At 42.4% G+C, this 23,705-nt stretch overlaps 1 long non-coding RNA gene across 1 annotated transcript in view; it reads right to left on the bottom strand.

Moving 5' to 3' along the window:
• Positions 1–22,994, bottom strand: part of LOC123030878 — a 47,834-nt gene extending 24,840 nt beyond the window's left edge. Inside the window, exons 1-2 of the long non-coding RNA XR_006416189.1 lie at positions 22,928–22,994; positions 1,493–1,658 (exon numbers count right to left, since the gene is read on the bottom strand). This is a non-coding gene — a long non-coding RNA (uncharacterized LOC123030878). The remainder of the gene's footprint in view (positions 1–1,492; positions 1,659–22,927) is intronic.
• Positions 22,995–23,705: the final 711 nt, after the last annotated feature.

Consider the following 23,705-nt stretch of genomic DNA (forward strand, 5'->3'; position numbering starts at 1 on the left):
CCTTTGAACTTACCTTAGTTCTTGCTTTCTGACTTTATTTTGTGTGCCTGGACTCTTACTGGTTCTGTTTCCTGCTTATTAGGAAGGCTGGTTTTACCTGCTTCTCATGGACACCTGTCAGAAAAGCTCAGCTTGAGACACATGCACACTCCCACCTGCTCATTCCAACTAGCTATGTCCAAACTGTGACGTGACAAGCTAGCAGCCAAAAGAATTTTACCATATCTATTACAATAATGTACTAATGCTCAATTCTTAAATAATCAATCAATCATAAAATAAAATAAAATAAAATAAAATAAAATAAAATAAACACCTACATTCTCCTGGCCCTCACAGCTTTGCTTATGCAGAAAGCGCACAATGGTGTTTCCAAAAGAGTGCTCATTCACATGCCACAAAGCTCTTTGCTCTTGCAAGAATGTATACCTGCCTCTTATATGGAGTTCTCTATTGCTGTTCATGACTATCTTTTTGACCTTTTGGTACATTTATTCTAGATTCGAAAGGTTGATGAAACTAGCATACTAATCAGATATGCCCTACACATCTCTGATATGAGATATATTTGTATTTTTAAATGCATAGGTTTCAGCTGCCACCTGGAATATATAAAAACGTTGCCTGAGAAATTGCACCCTGATGTTCACATTTTGAACATCAGTAAGCTTTTTTATTATTTGAACATGTCACCTTCTGCATATCCTTTTCTCCCTTCCACTGTAACCATCTAGTTTACACCCGTAAAACAAACTTAACAACAGGACTGTTAAACCAAATTTAGTTCATCCAGGGTCCCAGTCTTGCCCTCTGTGGTTCCCCAAATGGCCATGCCCACTTCCTTGGCCCTGCTTCACCCCCAGCCACCTAGCTTTTGGTGATTTCCTGGCTTCTGCACAGTTCTTCCACCCTATCCTAAAGGACTGAAATGTTTCTCCCAAAGTCTACTACTGGCAAGAAGAGCTTGAAAATAAAATGTGCCCATGTGCTTGGTCCTCTGGCCTTGCTCCTTTTGCCTTCAGCTCCACCAGTAGCACATAGCTGCCAAGGGCTTCTCTGGAACTGAACTCAGCACTTGTGCTGAAAGAGACTCAGCCCCATTTTGCAACAATACGGTGTCTGTTTAGAAGAGTGCTTTGTGCCGGAAGTGCTGTCAGACAGGCTTTTACAGAGCAACGTTTCTCCCTCAAGCATGAAATTTTGTGGGTGCATGTATGCCGAGATTTCCATTTTTAAACTACCAGTGTTTTTATTCTGCATCAAACTTTTTCTTAGGGGAAAAAAAATCAATTCAGGAGGGAAAGACAGAATAGCTGCACAGAATTGCTTGACTGGCTGCACTGGAAACCCTCCATCTGGAAGCACCCTAACACTTCACTTCTGCGGGGAAAGCAAATTACTGATGTAATTACCTTCCTTTTCCTTTCTTAGCTATCATTAGGAATAACCTGGCAATGACAGACATTGGAATGTGTATTACTTTTGTACTTACCAGAAGTGATAGAAAGCCTCTTCTTAAGACATTTGCCAGTTCCAGAAACATTTCCTGTGGCAGCAGTTTTTGTCTATGCCCATATTGGTGCTACTTGTACAAGGAAACTGCAGCAACTTTTCTGGACAAGGGCAGCTGCCAAAAAGTTTGGCAACTCGAAATATTCCTGTAGATAAAAACAAGCAAAGATCACTTTGTTACCTGCATATCTTTTGGGGAAAGTTTGCCAGGAGGACAGAATGTGAAAAAGAGGTGGAAATTTGCTCTTTGAGATGGAGTTGAGACGTTATAAAGGGACACGGGTTAAAGGTAAGGAAAATCTGCCCTACACTGCATTTTGTACTATCCAAACTGAACCAAACTCTAACAATAGTTTGGAATCTAACACAAGTTTGTATTCTCTCTCCTCCTTTCTTACATATGGATACAATCCCTTTTCCACTGTTTGCAATAACCATAGTTTCTTATAATAATCAAACTGAGCAAAGTATAGATAACACAAACTGTAGTGTCTCCAAATGACAGTTTGCAAATCAGCAAACTTCAAATCAAAGGTTTCAAATCCAGGTTTCGAGGCTTTTCCCAGTTTGCATTAGCTTTTATTTATTCACCAGATTTGGACATTACAACAGACTATGGTTGTTGCAAAGGAAGAGAAACACTGCATGGAAGAGATGACAGCAATGCAAACGAGAATATACACAAACCTCTATAACACATCCCCCCATGATTTGAAAACTGGCTTTTGTGACCAGAACTAAACCATCCTGTAATCTGTCACTCTTTGGCCACCATTTACTGGCTTAGTCCTGCAATTCATGGGCCACATTAAAGAAGCAAAAGCTTTTACATGCTTGGCCTCCTATCATCCTCCATCCATCTTCTTCCACTTTCAAGCTTTTCTCCTGTGGACCTATTTATCTAATTTCATCTCCTGTTAGAAACTAAAAAATATGGCAGCTCCTAGGAAAGACGGTAACAAAGAAGAGAAGCTGCAGTGGGACCCAGACCACAGATCATGATTCTTAATTACCTGTTTTGAATATCCCAAAGGTTATCCCTGAACAACAATCCAAGATTCTTGCAATGACTCCTTCCTAAACTGCAGTTGGCATCTTGAAAGACTGTCCCAGCCACGTTTTTCAACCCCTTCAATAACAATCTAAGAAGAACCATTTCTCAGCACACTGTTGAATAATCACAGTGATCACAACCTTAGTACACACTAAAAGCAGGCCATGCTATCTGATTGGTACAGTACTAGTGTTGCTGAAATGCTGTAACTGCCATTCTCTTCTATCCTATTTTAATTAAGATCTCTGCATGTACCACAGAGCATGGCTAGAAAGGGGAAACTGAATTGAGAACCTCATCTTTAAACAAGCAACTGGCATAGTCAAAAGTGTATTGTGGGGAAAGCTATGCAGCCCAGACCTCACAGCCCTAGAATTCATTATATGGAATAAGACTCTTAATATATAGTTTACCAAAAAGAAAAAGGGAAAAGAAGACCAGCTTTGCAGCACTGAGCAAAAACCAGATGCCGAGATGCAAGCCAAGAACTGCACACAGCACCCCTTTTAGCATTTAGTCCTAATCTGTTAAAGGACTGTATCTTTAGATCAGGCTGTGCATTTTGTTTTCCCAATAATTAGCATTACAAGCTTTCTCTGTCTACCCAATCTTGTTATTTTAGCATCTCTCTTTAATAGAAGAAAGCAGAGTTCCATAAATTTCCTTCCCAAATTTTCTATATGCATTGATGCATGTTCTTGAGATAAATATGCTGCCACATTGGACGTGTTCCTCTCCACCTCTGTTGACCCATTTCTAATCTAGATCACATTGATAACAAAGTCTTTAGGAGGATTATGCAGGTCCAGTATTTGCAGCTTCCTGCCTGCTGTACCAAATGCCCACCTGCAAATGGTAAAGCCACTCTTATGTTTCTCAAGGTAGAAGGGCTGTAGCTAAGCGATAGATCCATTCCTTTGCATGCAGAAGACCCCCAGTTCAATTCCTGGCATTTCCAGGTAGGACACCTGCCTGAAAGCCAGGAAAATAGTATTGGGCTAGATGGGCCAATGGCTGACTTATGAGAAGATAGCATCCGAAATTCCGATGTTCAAAACACAATCTTGTAATTGACACAATCTTGTAGGATTTAGTTGAATATCAAACTTCCACAAGTTTGAAGGTACCACCATTTCTATGGGGAGCAGGTCTGCAAATGGGCTGAAGCAAGCATCTCTGAAATCATTAGGACACAAGCTGGCTTTTGTTTTGTTATGTTTAGGATACAATCATAACAAAACAAACTGGGAATCATTTGGATTTATAATAAGAGTCAAACTTGCTATTTCATATTTGATGGAAACAGGATTGAAAGGGTAAATTTGGGCTGAGATGTAGGTCATTCAGTTGAACAAGTAAATCTGCATATACAAACCTGCCAAAGGCAATTCCTTTACAGGAAGAATTCAGGGCTCAGCAATCCTCCAGAACACTAGGCTATGATTCACGGTTGAGGCTGCATTCATACCACCCAGTATTGATTAAGTTCTGGCTTACCTAGTCTAATGCTTCCATTCAATTAGTTAATGGGCACAAGTTTAGGCAAAGCAACAAATCCCTTCCTTCCAGAAGAATTATAAGCCAATGTTAAGTGCTTATTGAGAATTGAGAAAATTGAGACAATTGAGAAAAAACTCCTCCAAACCTATTTGTAAAATCTTGGATTAGATTCATCTTTTCCACAGGCTTAAGTTCGCATTGCTGTTAGTTCCAACAACTTCCTATTATGTGTGTGCACATGCCATTATTTCAAAGGATACGTGTTATCAAGTAACTATGAAATCCATCACATAGGTGTAATTATACCCATAATTATCATTTTCTTAAACACTGGTGATTAGTGGCTTCTTCAGAATTCTGACTAGAGTCATTACAAAAATTAATTTTCTAGCCCATATTGTCCATAGAAAATGTCTGTTTACCATGGATTTAATCTGAAAAACAAACAAGCCTGACATCCAACAGTCAAACAGTTCTGACATTCCCAGTGATCTTTTATTTTTACATTACCTCTAATGTTAGAATGCACATACTGCATAGGCCCAGCTACTTTCTCTCGCTGCTTTTTAAAATTAGACAGCTAATGTCTAACTCTAATTTTCAAATCGCACTGCTTGGCCTCTATATAGCACTTTGCAGCCCCATATCTGTGCACACTAACCATTCCAAAGTACAGAAGTACATCTCTTTTGACCCATTTTAATGTGCTCTTACCAGCACCATTAAAGGACGATTTTTGTAAGACTCTAACAGATATGTTTTTGTAGTGCTGGAGGCACAGAATAAGACAAACTTGTTCTTCTATATTGTAACTTTTATATGGAATCCAGAGAGAAATTAATTAATCCATTAATAACAGATATCTATATATAGTAATGATGTTTCTACCTTGGTATCAGTTTAAGTGATGTATATTTTTATGTTACTGGAAAGGTTGCCAAAATTTTAAGACTATAATGCAAATTAGGTAAAATTTGCCTGAGTGAAGGCAATTCTTTAAGGAGTAGACTGCTGCTATATTCACTTTAAATTATTATTAATTTTGCTGGTCTGTAACTGTAATGAATGAAACTTCATTCACACACGCTCTATATAGCACTTGAGAGTGATCAATTTGCTTCAAATATCTAAGCGATCCTTACAGTCTCCTGAGAAAGAGCACTTTTATTAGCATCCAACATTACAGATTGGGAAGGTGAGAGTAGTTTGGCTGATGTCACCTAGCAAGTTAACTGCTCCGGGGGAGTTTGAACTTTGAATGTCCTAACTCACACCTTACTGCAGGGATGTCATTGTGCATCCAGGCCATGGTGCTTCCTTGGATTCCTCCAAAGGAATCCAAGAAGCCAAGCTTCACTCTCTGAAGAACTCCCTGTTGCTACCTCCAATCTGAGGTCAGAGGGAACAGCAGGATTCCATTGCACAGGGGCAAGATAATCTCTTGCTCTGTGTTTCTTTCAGCTCAGAAATATGCAAAATGAGCGGAGCCTGATCCTTCAAGCAGTCATTCAACCCATTAAGGGGCCAGGGGACAATTTCTGCACCCCTGCCTTAGTGTCTTAGCTGACCTGACTCTGGTTCCTCACAAACAAGCTGGCACCTTCTTTTTTCTACTAAATGAGTTTTGCATGGCTTCCTAATCTAATTTCTGTTACCAGTGACCTGACAAAAATATACAAAAATACTTGGCCTTTGCTGGTAGATCAGCAATGGCCTGCATTCAGTTTATACCAACATATAAAACGTTCAAGGGCAATATGAATGTTATCAAATTATGGAGTGTACTCCATATGCTATAAATGGGTTGAGTTATGCACAAATTCCTTAAACAGATATATGCAAATAGATATGTGAGAGTCTACGGGCAACTAATTTCCATTCTTTGGATGTTGGCAGATGAGCATGGAGACAGATTGGTGACTGTGTATATTAGCTCTCAACATAGTGTAATAAGAGGCCAGCTGTGCTCAAATTGTCTTTCATTTTCATAAATTTTATCACCTGAGAGAACAAGACAACACTGCAGAATCGTATGGATGCAATTCCCATGATGATCAGAAGTCTATGATTTAACACAAAGATTTTTTCCTGGAGATAACACATGCTGAGCTGATTTTAATGAGGCCTGCACTTAAAATTGATGATCCTTTCATTTGTATTCTGTTCTGCTCAAATGCAGCAAATTCCATGGCTCAGGGACAATTGAAAGATTGCTATCAGCCAGTCTTAAATGGGCTGGTTAAAACTGCTAGACATATTTTAAAGATCACCTATAATCTTTGCCCTTTGAACATCAAGTTGGAGACAACCATGATCCTTCAGGCATCTCTGAGTTAGTAAACCCTATCATGAATTACTCTGAGTTGTATTTCAGTTACCAGAGTCTGCAGTATAACTGAGGAAGACAAACATTACCTGAATTCCTCATTTTGCCAGATTAGAGCCAGTGTGTTCCAACAACGCAGGGAAATGATTCTCTTCAGACTAATTTCAAGATAATCACCTTCCATTCTCAGTTACTTTTAACAATATTCAGCTTCTGATTGGACTAACAACAACAAAATCAATATTGCTGGATGTTAACAATGACTGCTAGGCACTTTAAAGGATTCAATTTACAGTGTCATATTAAAATAAATGTGTTTGGCCCAATACTTTCAAGAAATTAAATTAGCTTAACTATATTGCATTTTTCAGTGAAGAAAACTACCTTGGCATTTTTCATTTACCTTCATAGCCACTCCTTCATGTAGTTGATCATAGTCACACGTAACTGACACATGCTAACAATATTAGGTTAGCCATGTATTAATTAAGTCTTGTCATTATGAATTCAGAGATTATAAATAATTGTAATAATAAATACCTATGCACATACTAGAGCATGGGTCCTCAAACTACGTCCCGCGGGCTGGATCCGGCCCGCCATAGCTGGCCACACATGCTCACGGTGAGGTGCCGGCTTGCTCACAAGGAGATTGTTTTGGATTCACTCAGAGAGAAGGATCTCCCAGCAAAGCGCCAGCTTGCTCGCAAGATCATTTTGGATTCGCTTGGAGAGAAGGATCTCCCTCCGAGCAAGCCAGCGCCTTGCTGGGAGATCCTTTTCTCCGAGCGAGGGGGAGATCATTTTGGACTCATTCAGAGAAAAGGATCTCCTTGCGAGCAAGTCGGCGTCTTGCTGGGAGCGAGTCCAAAACGATCTTCTTGTGAGCAAGCTGGCCCTCACATATATTAATAATAATATATGCTGCTGCTACTATTTTACATCCATAGCCTGTCTTCCTTCCTCTTGCAAGAAACCCATGGCGACTTAAAAGGTTTTCCTCTAATCCATTTTATTCTCACAACAACCCTGTGAGGTAGGTTAGGCTGAGAGCCCATGACTAGCCCAAGGTCACCCTGTGAACTTCATGGCTAAGTGGGGACTAAAATCTGGATCTCCCAAGTCCCAGTCCAATACTCCAACCACTACACCACACTGGCCATATGTCTGTTGTCTATGAAGCGACTTCTGCCCTGGGTCACCTCAGATTTCAAGGGTTTTTACTACAAAAAGTATGAAGCTCCTTTAACTTATTGTCCAAAAATATTCATTGCTGTCATGACATGATCATGACATGACTGAATTGGTTCTCTTTCCGTTTCATTTTGCTCTTTACATTTCATTTTCAAACAAAGACCATTCCCTTGCAATTCCTCCACCCTTTCAACAAAATCCAGGAGTCTTCTGATGTTTGAAAGATCTCTGGAATATACTAAATTTCAGGTTTCATCATATGATAAGGGAGAACTTCAAGCCCTAAGCCAGCATTCAAAAATGTACCTCCAAGGCTGAACATGCTGACTGCTCTCACTTCAACTTTTTCTGCTCATTGTGGTAATGCTGAAGGAGGGGAGGTGTGCAGCTCCAACACGCTTAGATGTTTGAATATCCGCTGCCTGCACAGAAAATGTCAGGTCTCACTGTGGGGCAAGAAGGCAGCCCTGGTTCTACCCCCAGCATCTCCAAGAAGAACTTGGAAAGCTCCTGCCTGAAGTCCTGGAGAGCTGCTACCAGTCAGTGTCAACAATACTGGGCTAGATGAACCAGTGACTTGTCTCAATATAAAGCAACTTCCTATGATTTACCAAAAAGGATTGTCAGAAGTCTCCTATCAGATAAAGAGAGAGCCCTGTTTATAGGTGCCCTCCCATAACTGAAGGTTAAAGAACTGGTGAACAGTAAAATAGACAAGAGAAAAAAAATGTAGCAGAGAGTAGCCTCTTATAAGACAGTTCACTGCATCCGTGTACAGACCATTAGCTTTCATTTTTGTTCAACCTCCAAAAAAGGAAGGTTGATTCCATAAAATCTCAAGTGTATGAATTTGGAAAGTGCATTCCTGCAGGTTTTAACAGCAAGCATAAATCGGAACATGCAGTGCATATACTAATGAAGTGGTGCCTCTTCAACGACATAATACACATACACATTTTAAAAAGTATTTATAGCTTGTTAGGCAATATAACTTTGCTTAGGCCATGAATACAGTAGAAGTGCAATGTAACCAAAACATTGTAGCACTGGAGAAAATAGTGGGAGTCGTTTTGGCCAAGCAAAAGCCAATACCGTAAGTTTATAATCACTAGATTAAAACGTCACATCCTTAATTAGAAGGATCTGAGAAAATACAACACTCAACTTAACTACTAGCTTCCAGCTGATTACTTGTAGAAAAGAATCAAAACAGAGCTCAGTCAATAAACTTAATTAAGTTTTATATATACTAGAACTCCTGAATAAGCATTGGGCTATCTGGTATCATGCAACCTCATCACTGGTAAGGCCAGCACTCACGTGAGGTGAAGTGAGACCGCTGCTGAGGGGAGGATCGGGGGGTGCAGGATGCTGCCCCCTTGCCAAGCATAGTGTACATAAGCAGAAACAAGACAGACATCACACAATAAGCCTCCAAATCATACACTGAAATATCCAGAAGAGTGACCTCTATGATCTGGTATTAAATCACATCCTGCCCAATGCTTTATTTGAGCACAAGACACTACCAGGGCAAGGTAGCCATGCCAATCAAGATGCAAGAAGAACAAGGAACTGGGGATTTGCACCCAAGAATGAGGTTTGGGCCACCCAAAGATCTAGGACAACATCCTTTGTGAGATGGCACTGAATCATGTCCACTGCAGGACATTATTCTGAAGCACAGCACTGCCAGGCATTGGCTAATAACAGGCAACATGTTTAGGCAAGATTAAGGAACTGGGGTCGTGCCCTGTTGAAAGTCTGTTTCAATGCTCGTAGAAACTGGGAACTAGCAACCATCTTCAGCACTGGTAAGGCAATATGGTGGCAGCTACAAAATACATTCCTTAAAGGATTGCATTGTTAGTAAGAGTTCCAGTGGTTCAAACATCATATTTTCATGATGATGGAATAAGGGCTTCATTTGGGCTTAAACCTATTCCAGTCTAATGTGTTTACAATCCTATGCATGTGTTTGTGTACCTAAGTTCAGATTATATTAGGAACAGAAGAACAAACAATCTTCTCAATTAATCCAAACCAACTCAAAGAATGTAACAATAAAGGCCAGGCTCAAAGAGCTGGATAAAAGAATGGAAAACAGTGTGTTGATGGGGTGGGGGTTAATTATCCTTTCCCCATGAATCAGCCTTCCCCATGTGGGGGGCCCTTTGGATACTCTGGACTTCAACTCCCATCAGCCCTAGGGAACAAAACCAATGGTCAAGAATGTGCAACTTGTATGTATGTAAACCCCCAGGTTGGGGAAGGGTGCTGTATAGAATCGGTGAGTTGTAGTGGCAAAGACTGCAGGACTGGGACTCAGGTGATCAGGGTTCAAATGCCTGCTCAGAAATGGAGCCAACTGGGTGACCTCGGGCCAGTCACAGACTCTCAGCCCAACCCACCTCACAGGGCATAAGGTTGAGAGCAGGAGGAGGAGGAGGAAGAGAATGTTGTAAGCATCTTCGTAAGAAAAAAAGGCAGGATATAAATCAAATAAATACATGAATAAAATAGCATGTGCCATTCCAGAGGATCCATCAGCCTGCAGGAGTAGTGTTTTTGGGACTGTCTGCAGGAAGAAGACCAGAAAAGATTCCGTGAGCACATGACACAGCGAGCATGGCTTTCTGGACACAGCCACAGCCTACAATTAAACAGCAAGAACAGCTTTGGCCATGTTTGGCCACTGTCCACTAGCCAGCCATCATTTCTGTATCTGGCTGGTGGCAACTGTTTCTTCAGAGGGTGGATCTTCTGTGGGAAAGCTGGGAGGACTACTTACTGTCATTCTATTAACAGCCAAAAGGAGGAAGAAGTAGCCAGGACCCAAAAATAAAGTCGCCCACATGTGTAGCATATAAATTCACTATGACATATGGATCATGATACAGGCTGACATTCATTTTTAAAGAAAGTCCTATGTCTTTCTCCTTGAAAAATCCAGCATTTGACATGTGAAAAAAGAGAAATCATATCATACATATAGAGAAAGTAACTGATAACATCACATGGTTAAGGCAAAGTTAAATGTGTTAATTAACTTGAATTCAATGGGAGATTTGTGGTCCAACCTTTACTTTGAGGTAAGCTCCCATTGCACTCAGTGGGATTAACCCTTAATAAGCATTCATAGGATTGGGTTCTTAAGCCCCACTTAAATTGTTCCCATTGAAACCAATATTGCTTGGATGTCCTTAAGGACACGACCCTACACATGTTGAGGCAGAAAACTGTCCTGAACGCCAGCATAACTGACTAGAGGATGCTGGGAAATGTAGAACATTTTCAATCTAAAGACAGGAAGGGTTGTGCCCTAAATTAAAAAAAATAGTAATAAAACACTGGACACCAGCAGCTCACTTAACAACAGTTATTGATCAACAGTAAACGATAACATGACAACATAATTCCAGTCATACAGATTTTGAATGGATGAATTCTCAGTACTTAAACAATGAAAGAAGTTGACAGGCCTTTTCCTGTCATAGGATACTGCCATACAAAAGCACCATTTCTTAAAATATTTTAAATGCTTATGCAGGAATTGTTTTTAAGCAAGTTTCTCTGGAAAAACGTAGCTCATACTGCCGGGCAGGGAATGCTAATCACCACTGCCCTCAATGCTTGTGTTCACCTGGGCCGGTCTTGAGCCAAAGGGCTACTGCTACAAAGGACACTTTCAGGCCTCATTAATGTCAATTCGAGTGAATGGTTCTATGGATTATCTTTATTGTCCACCAGGTGCTAGAGGTGTAGAGCAGGAGAAGGCAACTTATGGGATGATAATAACGGCAACACTTAAAAGTCATAATGGGTTAGGCTGACTGAGCACTAGGCAAGTTATGGTCCTTTCAATATTTTAGCCTACAACTTCCATGATTCCTCTTGGCTGGTGCTGATGGGAATTACAGGCCAAAACATCCAGATAGCCACAAGTTGCCCACAGCTAAAAACGCTCAGCATAACCCCTCATGACATCTAAGTGTCTGCATTATGATTTATAAGAGTATGTGACAATAAATTATAAAGATGATAAGTAGTTCTTCAGTGAAATGCTAAGTAATTTTGCTCCTTTTACTATAGTTTTGCACTCAGATTCCTCACAGGCTAGTTCAAGCAGCATTCACTCCTACCAGTTCTTCAACACTCATCATTATTGGATTGATTGTATCATCTTGCAAAGAGAAAAGACGTAGTAACTTTTATTGAACAAATGATTTCACAGTGAAATACTCATACAATTTCTGGCCCCAAGGAATGTCATTCATGTTCTATCCAATCACTGCTGACTTTTTTTTAAAGTACCACTCTATGGACTATGAGTACAGTTTTCATAGCATCCTGTTCTGTGCTCCTTCTTTATCCAATTGATGATATCTTCAGGAGAAAAAAAATCATTAAGTGAGCTTCCAATAAAATGCTGCCTAGAACAACCTTCCCAACATGGTGCCCTCCATGTATTTTGGACTACGACGTCTGTCAACCTCAGTCAGTGATCAGGGACAAAGGAAGTTTTAATCCAAAGTTCAGGAAAGCACAAGGTTGCCTTAGAACATGGGTCCTCAAACTAAGGCCTGCAGGCCAGATTCGGCCTGCCATGCCTATTTAACTGGCCAGCCCCACAGGTTTTGCATTTGCTGGGTGAGGACGCGCAGCTTGCTTGCGAAGAGGTCATTTTGGACTAGCTCAGAAAAAATGATCTCCTCGCAAGCAAGCTGGTCCCTTGCTGTGCGCACGCCCAGCAGCAGCTTGCTCACTAGGAGGTCATTTTGGACTGCCCGGAGAAAATGATCTCCTTGCAAGCAAGCCGGTGCCTCGCCCTGCACCCCTGCGTCGCCTCACATGCACTGTCCCCACCCCCGCCATCAGCACCGACTTGGCGGCCCGTGCCCACCGCTGACACCTGTCAACTTGCCCCCTTTAGAAAAAGTTTGAGGACCCCTGCCTTAGAACATCCGCCTGCTTCCTGAGGTGAGAGTAGTTTAGCTCAATGTAGGAACCTACAATTATGAAAGAAGATTGTGTACCACATGAAATTGGGACTTTATTCTCTAAAGGTTCAATGCCTCCAAGTAGGCAAAGCGTCTATTGGCTTTAAAAAAACAGCAACTAGTACTCCATATGAAACATTCCCAGTTTTGTTAATATACAAATGGTTTAGTTTCTCTCGACTTTGCTACCTACTAAGGAACTTGGGGTATTTTTAGAGATAAGAGGGCTCAAATTAGCAGCTTGATTTTATATTTTTAAAATTGGGGGATCAACCATTGTTTACTGTTTTGCCTGATGAATTGTTCTGGAAAACTCAAAAGCTTGCTTGCTCTTTTGTGACCTTGAGTTGACCGAATCAAGGGACTGCACTAGCAGGGATCGTCTCCTGGCTTGACACGCTCCCTGTGGCAGAGCACCTATCTCAGACCACACCTTGGCAGATAAGTGTCACTTACATTCCAGGCACTGGGAGAGCTGTCAGCTAGTTTAAGTGATGGAGGCTAGTTTAAGTGAGCCGTTGATGGTGGCTGTAAGTAATCAAGCTTCACCAAGCGTAGTAAAGAGCCATTCAGGCAATTTCATGGTGAGATCTGGACCAGGTCTCAGGCTTTCAAGCTTCATCTCAGCCTGCACACAGAAGACAATGCCTCCAGAGGTTTATTTGGAGTTCAATTGAGCTTAAACGCATTATCGGGAAGAAGTGGAGTTTTATCACTCCCTGTCAAATCTCTGTCACTCTCATCCAATAAAGCATGTCATTTGTGGACTGCAGGTAACCTATACTGCTGTGGCCTATGAATCAAGAATTGAAGGTTTCACCCTGTAACTAGCTTCTGAAGAATCAATAAACTGAATTTAAGTTTATGTGCAAAATTTCCCAAAACAATTGCTATAATGCATTGTTTGCCATATATTTGCTGCAGTAGAAGAACCAATTATCAGAGCTGCCATTTTCACAGTCCAAGCCTAATTTATAATCCTATTTAGTTTCACTCAAGATGCAATAAAGTTGATAAAAACCTACAAATCACCACAAATATTGTGAGTTTCATCCCAAAGCACATAATTTCCATTTATAGCAACAAAGCTTCATGTTCCATTAAGAAAAAATGGAAGTCAATTTCAAAGCTCCGTGGAGCTTCTGCCAATATAGAAGAAAGGGAGGAAGAAAAAATGCCTGAGATAGACTAAAGATGCAGTCCTATGGATGTTTAAGATTTCAAAAATGTCTACAAGGCGCATCATGTTGGAAGTTACAGGAATTTTTTTCTGTCTACATCTCTACATAAAACATTTAACCTGTCATTTTCCTTTGTAAGAGGAAGTGTGCATCATTTACATGTAGTTTTTCTGGGGATATTCTTTTTCTGTCATCCTCTATGTTCTATTACATAGCACTGCAGTATAACTGAGAAAATTACATAAAGCCATTTTGTAGCACTTCCAAGAGCAATAGAAAAAATAGCTGACTTCCTTCACTCTTAAAAATAATAATTAAAAAAGCTGAAAAAAGAGTGGGAAAACACAGAAGAGGACCCAGAGCATGAAGATGACCAGTAAAGGACCTGCAACCTTCCACGAATGGGGATCATGAGCACACAACAAATACCTTGTGCAAAGAAACCAAGGTCTTCTTTATTCCTCACTCAGTTCCTGGGATACTAACCAGATTTAGCCCTTGCTATGTTAGAAACCAATACAATCATGTTTATCTCTACACAGACAAAGAAACAAAAATTTCAGTCTTTGAGTGTTATTGTGTGGCACAGCAAGGTCCATTAGGGATTTGGACAAGGACTAGGAACACTGATTCAAATTCCCACGAGGTCATGAACATTATTGGTTGACCTTGAATCAGTCACTATCTCTCAGCCTCACAGATTTGACACTGGAATAAAACTGGGGAAGCCCACTGTGAAGCTTCTTGGAGAAAAGACGGGAGATAAAAAATAATAAAATAGGATTACTACATAATATTGTAATATTATAATGTAATTTCTGAGTAATATTACAATTACTATTATTATCTAATGCCATCCATGTATGTGGCATTTTAAGAAACATGAGCAGGCAGAGCCCTAGCGAGGTGGTTCTGTACCTAACGTGATTCACCTCCCTCCAATTCATCTTTGACACTGGGATCTATGGCATAATTCCCATGCAAGAGATATGAAATATGCAATGTGGGAGCAAACAACAACAGATCCTTGATTTAACCAATCCCCCAAAATCTGAAAACATCAGTAAACAACAAGCTGCCTGTTTCTGAGGCTTCGCCCAAGTCCTCTGGGGTCCTGCATTTCACCTTTCGATTCCTCACTCATACTTTACCCTGCCTCACCTCTGCCAACGCTGAGATGCGGCACACGCCGTGCTGCTGTGGCACATTCTGTTTCTGGCTGGTTTGCATCAGCAGAAAAGCAGGGGCTGATCTACAGCTGCAGCCGGAGGTGTGCCTTTCTACAACAAAGCTCAGCTGCATAACTGTTAGACTGTGTGCTCAGGGAAAAACAAATAAGCAAACAAACAAATTGCAGACCTCTGAAAATAGTCTGCCAACAGCCTTTAAGAGCCCTTACAGAGCCCGTCCGAAAAATACAAAGGGTGCATCCCCTAGCATTTCTTTCTGCTGCATACGGCATTCAAATGACAGGAGGAAATGGGGCAAGCAGCAGGCGAGGATGTCGCACGCAAAGTGGGAGAAAAGTCCCACTTTTTGAGGTTTTTCCCCCAAAGAAGAAAAAATATGGCACAGCAGGTATAGACTGGAAATGTGCATCGCAATAAACTGTCAGATCCATAGGTGACATAACCCGTTAATGGGAATCTTTTGACATGTTGATGTAAGCCTGTTTGGGTCGAGAAAGATGTATATACAAAGCAAACCCACTCTTACATCCAGCTCTTAACTTAGTAAGCATTTGAGACGTCCATGTGGGGTTAATGGGGGAAAGGGCATCAACGTGACTAGATTTCCCTTGGCCTTGGTAAGCATGCCTCCTTTCTCTTGAACTTTCCCAAAAGCCACAACAGCTGGGAGTTCCGTGGAAAGGAGAACAAGCTGCTCCCATAGCTACTAAAGTTTGGTACAGTACACAGGACCGTGGGAGAAAAAGGGAATGTAGGTGGGAAAGATGGAGAAGCAATAGAGAGCCAAGAAAAGAATATGGGAAGCCTTAAAATGAAGAAAGATGGCATGATCAAATGCAGCCTGATCGGTTTCACGTTTTGGAACACAACTCCCATGAGCCCCAGCTAGGATAGCCAAGGATCAGAAATTTTGGGAGTCACATTCCTAAAATCTAGCAGGCACTAGAATGCCTCTGATCAAATGCATATCACAGAGTTGGACTTTCATCTGGAAGTACTGGGTTCAAGTCTCACATTTGCATTTACTCAATGACCTGGTTCACACAATCAAAACAGGTTATTGTAGCTTTTTGAGAGCCTCAATCCAGGCCACAGAAGCTAGGGATGATTTTGCATAATCACTGTCTGGTCATGACCTGCTGTTTTTGTCCAAACTCAGTCGACACAGCTTGTCTGAAGGTTAAATGATCCTCAAATAACACCAACAAGCCATGCCACCCAGCTTTGGCTATCACAGCACATTATGCTAATCGCACAGATTAGCCAAATCACAGCTAGCATACTCCAGGGCTCCTGACAAGCCACCACAGCTTAAGTTGCAAGCAAAGGGTTTGTTCAACATGTGAAGCCACCATGGCTTCAAAGCCCCCTGTGAACTGCCATGTGGTCTGAACTCAGCTTGCTTCCTGGGTACTCATGAGGTGACTTCAAACCACCCCAGCAAATCTTGCCAGGTAGTAGGGTTTTCTAAGCACCTCTGGACTTTTGGTGTTGCCTGAACCTGGGCAACACAGAAAACCTAGGTGCTGTTCCAAACAGTACAGGGGCCATAAGAGTGGCATAAAGGGTGGCCAAGCGATTCTAGGGGAGTACCTCTGACGGTCTAGCCCATGTGCCCAAATGGCTCTTAGTGTGGCTGTCATAGGTTGCCTGCCTCAGCATGAGTCCTGGCTAGACGTGTTGAGTACCACTGAAAGCCCAAGGCAAAAGAAGCAAAGGACCAAAGATGAGATGGCTCAATCCCATAAATGGTGTCACAGCCATGAGTTTGCAAGAGCTGGGAAGAGCCATCAAGGACAGGACATTTGGAGAGCATTCTTTCATTGTGTTGCCGTAAGTCAGAGATGACCTGATGGCATATAGAAACAACAAAAACAAAAGAAAAAATGCAACCCCCAATATTCCCCAGTCAGCATGGGATTATGCCCTAAAAGGCCAAGCAAGAAGTTCTGTGTTCAAATGTTACTTCATTTCCCCCCATTTTTTTATCTAATGTTTTCTAGTAAACTTCTTTTCCTGTTTCATTTGTCATACAAGTCCCAAAAAATCAAGTAAAGGATACCGAATGATATGGCTTACACATTTCTAGCCATCAGGAAGTATTTTGTATGGCTTCAGGTCCACAGCCGTAGGGAAAACAATTCTCAAAACTGCAGTTGGGAACAGATGGTATATTTAGTCTCTGAAAGAAACTGCACAATAGGTCATACAGCCAAAACTATATTTAAGACAAGAATACCTATGGGATGCCTGAGCACTGCAACACTCTGCGGTCAAAGAGCAATGGCAAAGCCTTGTCCCTTCCGATAACATCACCTCCTGGCCTGGCTACCTGGTGCTTACTGCACAAGTTGATGTGAGATGCTGCTGACAAAGCTTCAGTCAGCACTTCCGATGTGGTGGGATGTAAACAGTGCGAATTGCAGAACTGCTGGCAACCCTCTGCAAGAAGGGAGTGGGGCCGCCCGCTCCATCACGGAGGCAGCAAGGATTCCAAGGCAGCATCGATTTCACTCTGGGGTTCTGTTAGTCCTGCTGAGCCACTGTAGTCACCCAGCCCAGTGCAGAAGCTCCAAGGAAAAAAGGTACCCGATCATCCTCCTGTCTTTCTTTCTACATCCTTTCTACAGAAAGCATGAACTGTCCACCTCTGACTCCTCGCTCATGTTAGTTCAGACAACACCATCATCCTCTCCTGTGTTTTGCAAGCATTGCAGTGGTTTTTTCCCCTTTTCTCATAAGGAGTCAAGCCTGTACTTTCTTAAATAGTATCATGAGCCCTGATGTATTCATGAAATTCCATTGTACCACTGCACCAACTAGTGGTTGTGTAATGGAACATATAGAAAGGCAGAGAAAGACCCCCCCAAAGGGACTAAAAATGGGTAAAGAAGTGAATTTAATTGCGAAAGAATCAGGAAACAGAAGCCTCAAGAAAAGTGTGTGTGTGTGTGTGGGGGGGTGTCAAATCCCTTATTGTAGTCCTAAGTTACAGCGGAACTTCAATGTGATTACATTTCATAAGTGATGTTGTTTTGGCCATTCCGACTCTTTGTAGCTCAGAAAGATTTCATTAAATAATTGGGATTACCTAGAATAAATGCCAATTATTTATTGGCATCCTCCAAATGTGCTTTTTTATTCTTCTGACATGTCTTTGGAACAGGCACTGTGGGAATGTTTCCTGATATAGGTTCATTCTGCCTCTTTGCAGGGTTCACTGCAGGACAAATCCTGACCTCTCCTCTACATTTCCCCCCTCTGGAGAATTATTGTAATTTTAACCAGATATTCTTGTCTTTTAAGCCCTCCTTCTGTTTAAAAAGCCCAGTAGCAGTCTTATTCCCACATAGGTTGTTTTATAGGTAAAGAATCTGCAATGAGTACAGCTTAAAAAGAAGACAGAAGAGATCATTCTATGACTCTATCTGCCAGCCTGCCTTGTTGATTTCCATGGTTGGAAGAAAGGTCTGGACAGGGCCCACGCTTTAAGAACCTGGGACCCAGGAAAAGGCTCGCAGGAGGCTTACTAACACCCTCTCTTACAAGGCCATTACTGAAAATAGATAACATCAACTACACTGTGTCATTGTAATGGGTCTCTAACTTAAAGCCAGTAGCATAAGCCGTGGCAATGGGGTTCTCTACAGAACTCTTCACACCAGCAAACGGCATTGGCATTGCACTAGAGGTTCTTCAAAGCTAGAGCAACACAATTGTTATTATACCAGTGCCTGACTGGATTGCCCATAAATCCACCATGATTTCACATGCTTAATGACAAGCACAGCTTCAAGATCAAATCATTCCTGAGCTAGGTCATCACCTAGCTAGTGTTGGTATACTAATTACACTCCTAAGGCTTTGCTAATAGATATTTAAGTTATGTTTTAAATTATACCTAAAAATGTAATATATGTGAGTGTGTCTGTGTGTGTGCAAGGCAAAAACATGTTCCCCAATATACTTGTAAGGGGTCAAGGCTTTTCAGGGCTCCTTGGTGAACAAAATGTGCAGTGGAAAATATGCAACTCTGTAATTTGCAAGGCAATTCCAAGGAAGCATTTATCTAGAGCAACCTATTCCAATCCGGTGCCTTTTGGATGCTTTGGACTACAAGTGCCACAATTCCTGACCATTAGCTATGCTGACATGTTCTAAGAAGGGACAGGACTTAATTCGCTTTTTGAACTTGGGTATACAACATTAAAGAATTTCAATGGCCAAATTTAAGTGCATGATACCAGCAACTGCACAGTGTGTATACATTTAAATGGCAATGTTTATTCCTGGGAAATACTGCCATTTGTACATGCAGAACCCATTTAAAATAAAGAGCATTGCACAAAGGTTTTATTGCTTAAACCCAGCTAGTTTTTGTCCCCAAGTTCAAGGTATAAGATGAGACCTTAGCTTGTATCTATATACACTGACTTAAGAAGAAGCTCCACGGGAGTCATTTATCCACTTTATTTACAACAAGAACAAGGTGCTTGTTTGGTATGTGCAGACACAGGAATGGCACATCCAAACCCAATTTTTTAGAGAATGTTTCAAATGCTCCAAGTGCACATGTGTTGTCCTTTGTAGTTCAGTCTTTTTTATTCTTAATTTAGACTGGCAGGTTGCACAAGTTTATAGAAGAGGATGAATAAGCTTACCAGTCCATCAACACTTATCAGCTGAGCATCAAAGTCTGGCAAAGTACTAGCCCCAGAGTGTTGTTTACTGTAACTAGCAAGCTAAGGCAGTTCCCACTGACAACTTCTGAGTACATGTGCATGGGACTGAGCTGCATGTCATCCACAAATACGGTATCTCAAAGGAATGTTAAAACACACAAGTTAGGCATGCCCTGAGCATTTGGGCATTCATCCACTAGAGCCAAACTCTGATTTCTGATCATTTTTATTTGATCCTGGAAACAGTTAAACCTCATTGGCCTTTCGCAAAGCTGTACATCTGCATTCCATCTGAGCAAAGAGGGAGATTACCTACTGGTATGCTAGCCCTGAAAACACTACTTAGAGCAAAACTATCATTCAGCTTTCCTCCCTTTCAGAAATTTGGGGGGGTGGTTGAAGGATTCCTGCCCATTAACCATTCTGACTGAGGCTGATGGGAGCTGAAGTCCAAAACACCTGGAGGGCACCAGATTGGGGAAAGCTGCTCTGTGGGCTGCACCTTTTAGTGTGTACTCTTTTCCAACCACAAATATCTCTCCCCATGGACAAAAAAGATGCTTTTTGCTCAAAACTGCTCAACACATTCCCATAACCATAGCTGGGCTTTTTGTTAAGAAAGACCATGCCCAGTACAAGTCACACTGAAAGAAACACACTACAACTGTAATATGCATTTTGGTCCCTAGATGTCTGATTACTATTCAGTGCTTCTGGGATTGCTCCTTCAGCAGTGAAGTACAAACAGAACTTGTTACAGAAACACTGAGAGTGCTGGAGTTCCTTCCAAAACGCAGACAAGAGCCAACCTGCCTTTCTCCCACATGCCTCTTAGTGCCTTCCAAAGCTGGGACTAATGAAAATACACCTTTCTACTTGGAACTTCCTCTTGGAATTAATTACTTTCTGAAGCTTTTGCTGACAAACTGGACCGTATACTCAGCAAAACAAGGCAGCCGGTATTGCTTCCAGCCAAGTCTGCCGCAGCAATGTGGGCCAAAGTCTGCAGAAACAGATGATTTCACACTAATGGGTTACAGCAATACCAATACAGTAACTACTGCTCAGCCAGGAAAATTAATGGCAAAATCCATATTACAGAATTTCTTTGAATTCTCTCCCATCTTCACCCCACCCCAGCCCCATTACGGTGCCTGGGGAAATTTGACCAAGATTTCATATGCATAATATATAGACTCATTCCTGGAAACTTGCCTGAAGGAGGCTGGGGTTCTGTTTTCACTCCACTTTAACTGCCCTCTCCCTGTCTACAAGTACTGGGGGAGGCTTTAAAGGGCACTAATGACAAACCATTCCTGAACATGTGCCCTCCAATTTGTGGGATCTTTCCCCACATTACATAACAACAAACCCAGCTGTATCACAGCTTGCACACTCAATGGAGAGCCACAGCCAATCACGTCTTCGTAAGCAGCCTGGAACCCTTATGATGTGTGCTTCCCATCAGATGCCTGCTGCTACATTCTGCATTTAAGGTGTACACTTTAACCATATAAAGGATAACCTAAAGATATAGTGTGTGGAACGACTGATGCAGGATGGGATGCACAAGGGAGAAGACACACAATTGGATACCTTTAAGATGGTTCTGCCATAATTGATTTGCTAGTCTTAAAGATGCCATCAGATTCTGCTGTTTTCGCTGCAATGGGAAATTACTGTCCTGTTGTTTGTTTGTTTTCTCTTTTCATAGCATAATTAATTAATTTAAAACTTTGGAAGGTCTTTTTTTTTTTTTTGCTTCTTCTTGGTTTTGCTACAGAATCTTAGCTAGAAACTTTCTATGGAGAAATGATTAAACAAGACTGTTGTTAAATCTGACCAAAACAATGATGACTTAAAGATTGCCTCCATAAACATTGGATTAAAAGGAGGCGGCTGGTGGGATCACTGATGGAATAATCAGTAACCAGGTCCTCCTGCTTCTTTGAAATGCATTTGGAAAATTCAAAGGAATGTAGAATAAAAACGAAGACAAAAGCATGTCAGGTTGTATCCAATGTCAGTCAACTTTAAGCTAATTTCAGTAGGACTAACATTGGATGCAGTCCCTTGATTTGGAAGGAATGCTCTGGCCCCAGTACAAGCAGTACCATTACCATCAAAGGTACTCAAGGGCAAAACACACCTACCACAATCAACCTAGACTATTATTTAAAATGTTTTGTAATGAAGGGATAAACCTCTGCAAAGGAAAGGGATGTGGAGAAGCAGCCACAGATCTCTTTCCTTACAACCCCTAAGCCTTGCAGGTCCCACAACAGCAGAAACCAGAGGCACTGTGAAGTGACCAGCTCAACGAGGAAGAGTTTTTCTGACCCCGCGCTAAGCACACACAGAAGTGTGATGGCCTCTCCAATCTGAAGCACTTTCAAGCTAGAAGGTATATTCCTTATGGAGAGCAGAACTGCCACGGTGTAAGGTAACGAAATAACTCCTGTTTCTACGAGGTCCCCGCTTCTCCCCATAAAGATTCCACTATTCTTCCACAGCACCTACATTTTAAACTTGCGTCCTTCCTTAAGGAAAATGTCCACTGTAATTGGTGCTCGCCAGATGGTCTGAAGGTCTGCCTTTTCTGAAATCCATCGAGCTATGAGCCACAGAGTTCGGACTTGTGCATATTAGGGGTCACATCATCTATTAGGCATTAGCTAGTACTTACACACGCGTGCAACCTAAAGGACAAGGATCTTGCCTCTGAGCATGTGCAATGCGCCTCCCCTCTCCGAGTCATCCAAGCCAGTTGCAGAGCAATCCAGTATTGCAGCGCGGAATCTCCAGATAATCAAGAGTGCTCTCAGGACTCCGCCCCGGCTCTCGTAAATAAAGCAAGCGGCTCCTTCTCTTTCCCATCTCCTCCCACATTTAGGGGTTTGCGCTTTCTTTGGTCCACGCAAAGGTGGGCAGTCGCGAGAAAGACCCTACCCTACCGCCATCAGATTAAGTTGGTGATGCCGGGGGCTGAGCGGGTAAGAGAACAACAGGCGCAGCAAAGAAGGGCGCAAAAAGCCGCAGGAGCCCAGGGCGAAGTTTCCCTCGGACAGCGCGAGCGCGTGAAGGTAGCAGAAGCCGTGAAAGGGTCTGGGGGCGTGGAGAGAAGGGGGTCGGAAGAGGGAGAAGCGGTCGGTTGAAAGTTTCGTGCTTCTTGTATGCCTGCCTGCCTGCCTGCCGTGTTTGTTTGCAGAAGCAAGACGGATCGAAGCAGCGAGAGATCAGATGGAAGCAGGGAGAAAGAGAGGGTGAAGAGGCTCAGTGGGGAGATACCTGAAGCTCAAAGCGATCGAGCTGGCAGGGGACGAAGGAAGGGTATCCGCGGCTACAGCTAATCGCGTACAGTCGTCCGGAGGCAGTCCTTGGCTGGGAAAACACGCTCGCCGCCTGTCCGGGCAACAGCGGCGGGGTGCGGGGAGGCGCGCCGCTAAGGGGAAAGGGCGGGGTTAGCGAAACCTCGGCCCTCCTCCTCCTCCTCCTCTTTTCCCCCCACCCGCGGCTCCGTTGCCGCCACTGCGGGGAAGAAGGCTCTGTGCGCCCTTCACTGCAGGCGAGCGGCCAGAGAGCGAGCAAAGAGTTTCTGCCGCGCCGGGAAGGAAGAAGGCAAGCCCGGGCAGAATCTCCACGCGGAGTTTGCAGTGTGTGGCCGGGTGAAGTGCGGGTCTGCCCGCTTGCTGAGAGTTCGCCAAACTTACTTTGCAATGGGGCTGCCTCCCAAGTAAGTTTATACGCACCCCTTAAAGCCGTTAAAAAACAAGCCTAATATTGGAAGATTGCTCGAAATAAGCAGGTGAAGAAGTTGTTGCACCAGACTGGGACGTTACGAAACTGAATGGTGCATAATACTCGTCTGGAACACCGAGCACGTGCTGTATTCGCGCGGAAGTTCCCTGGGTCTGTTTTAGTCCCGGGCATCTTCAGCTAAGACTGGGGAGAGACTTCTGGCTGAAGCCCTACCAGACAGTGCAAAATGTCCCGACCTGGTCTGACTCGGCAGATGGCGGCTTTCTTGTTTATGTGGAGGCTTTTCTGAATAGGCAGAGAATGCTTT

Source organism: Varanus komodoensis, unplaced genomic scaffold (genome assembly GCF_004798865.1).
Source record: "Varanus komodoensis strain SLA01 unplaced genomic scaffold, ASM479886v1 scaffold47, whole genome shotgun sequence".
In the NCBI taxonomy this organism is placed as follows: domain Eukaryota; kingdom Metazoa; phylum Chordata; class Lepidosauria; order Squamata; family Varanidae; genus Varanus; species Varanus komodoensis.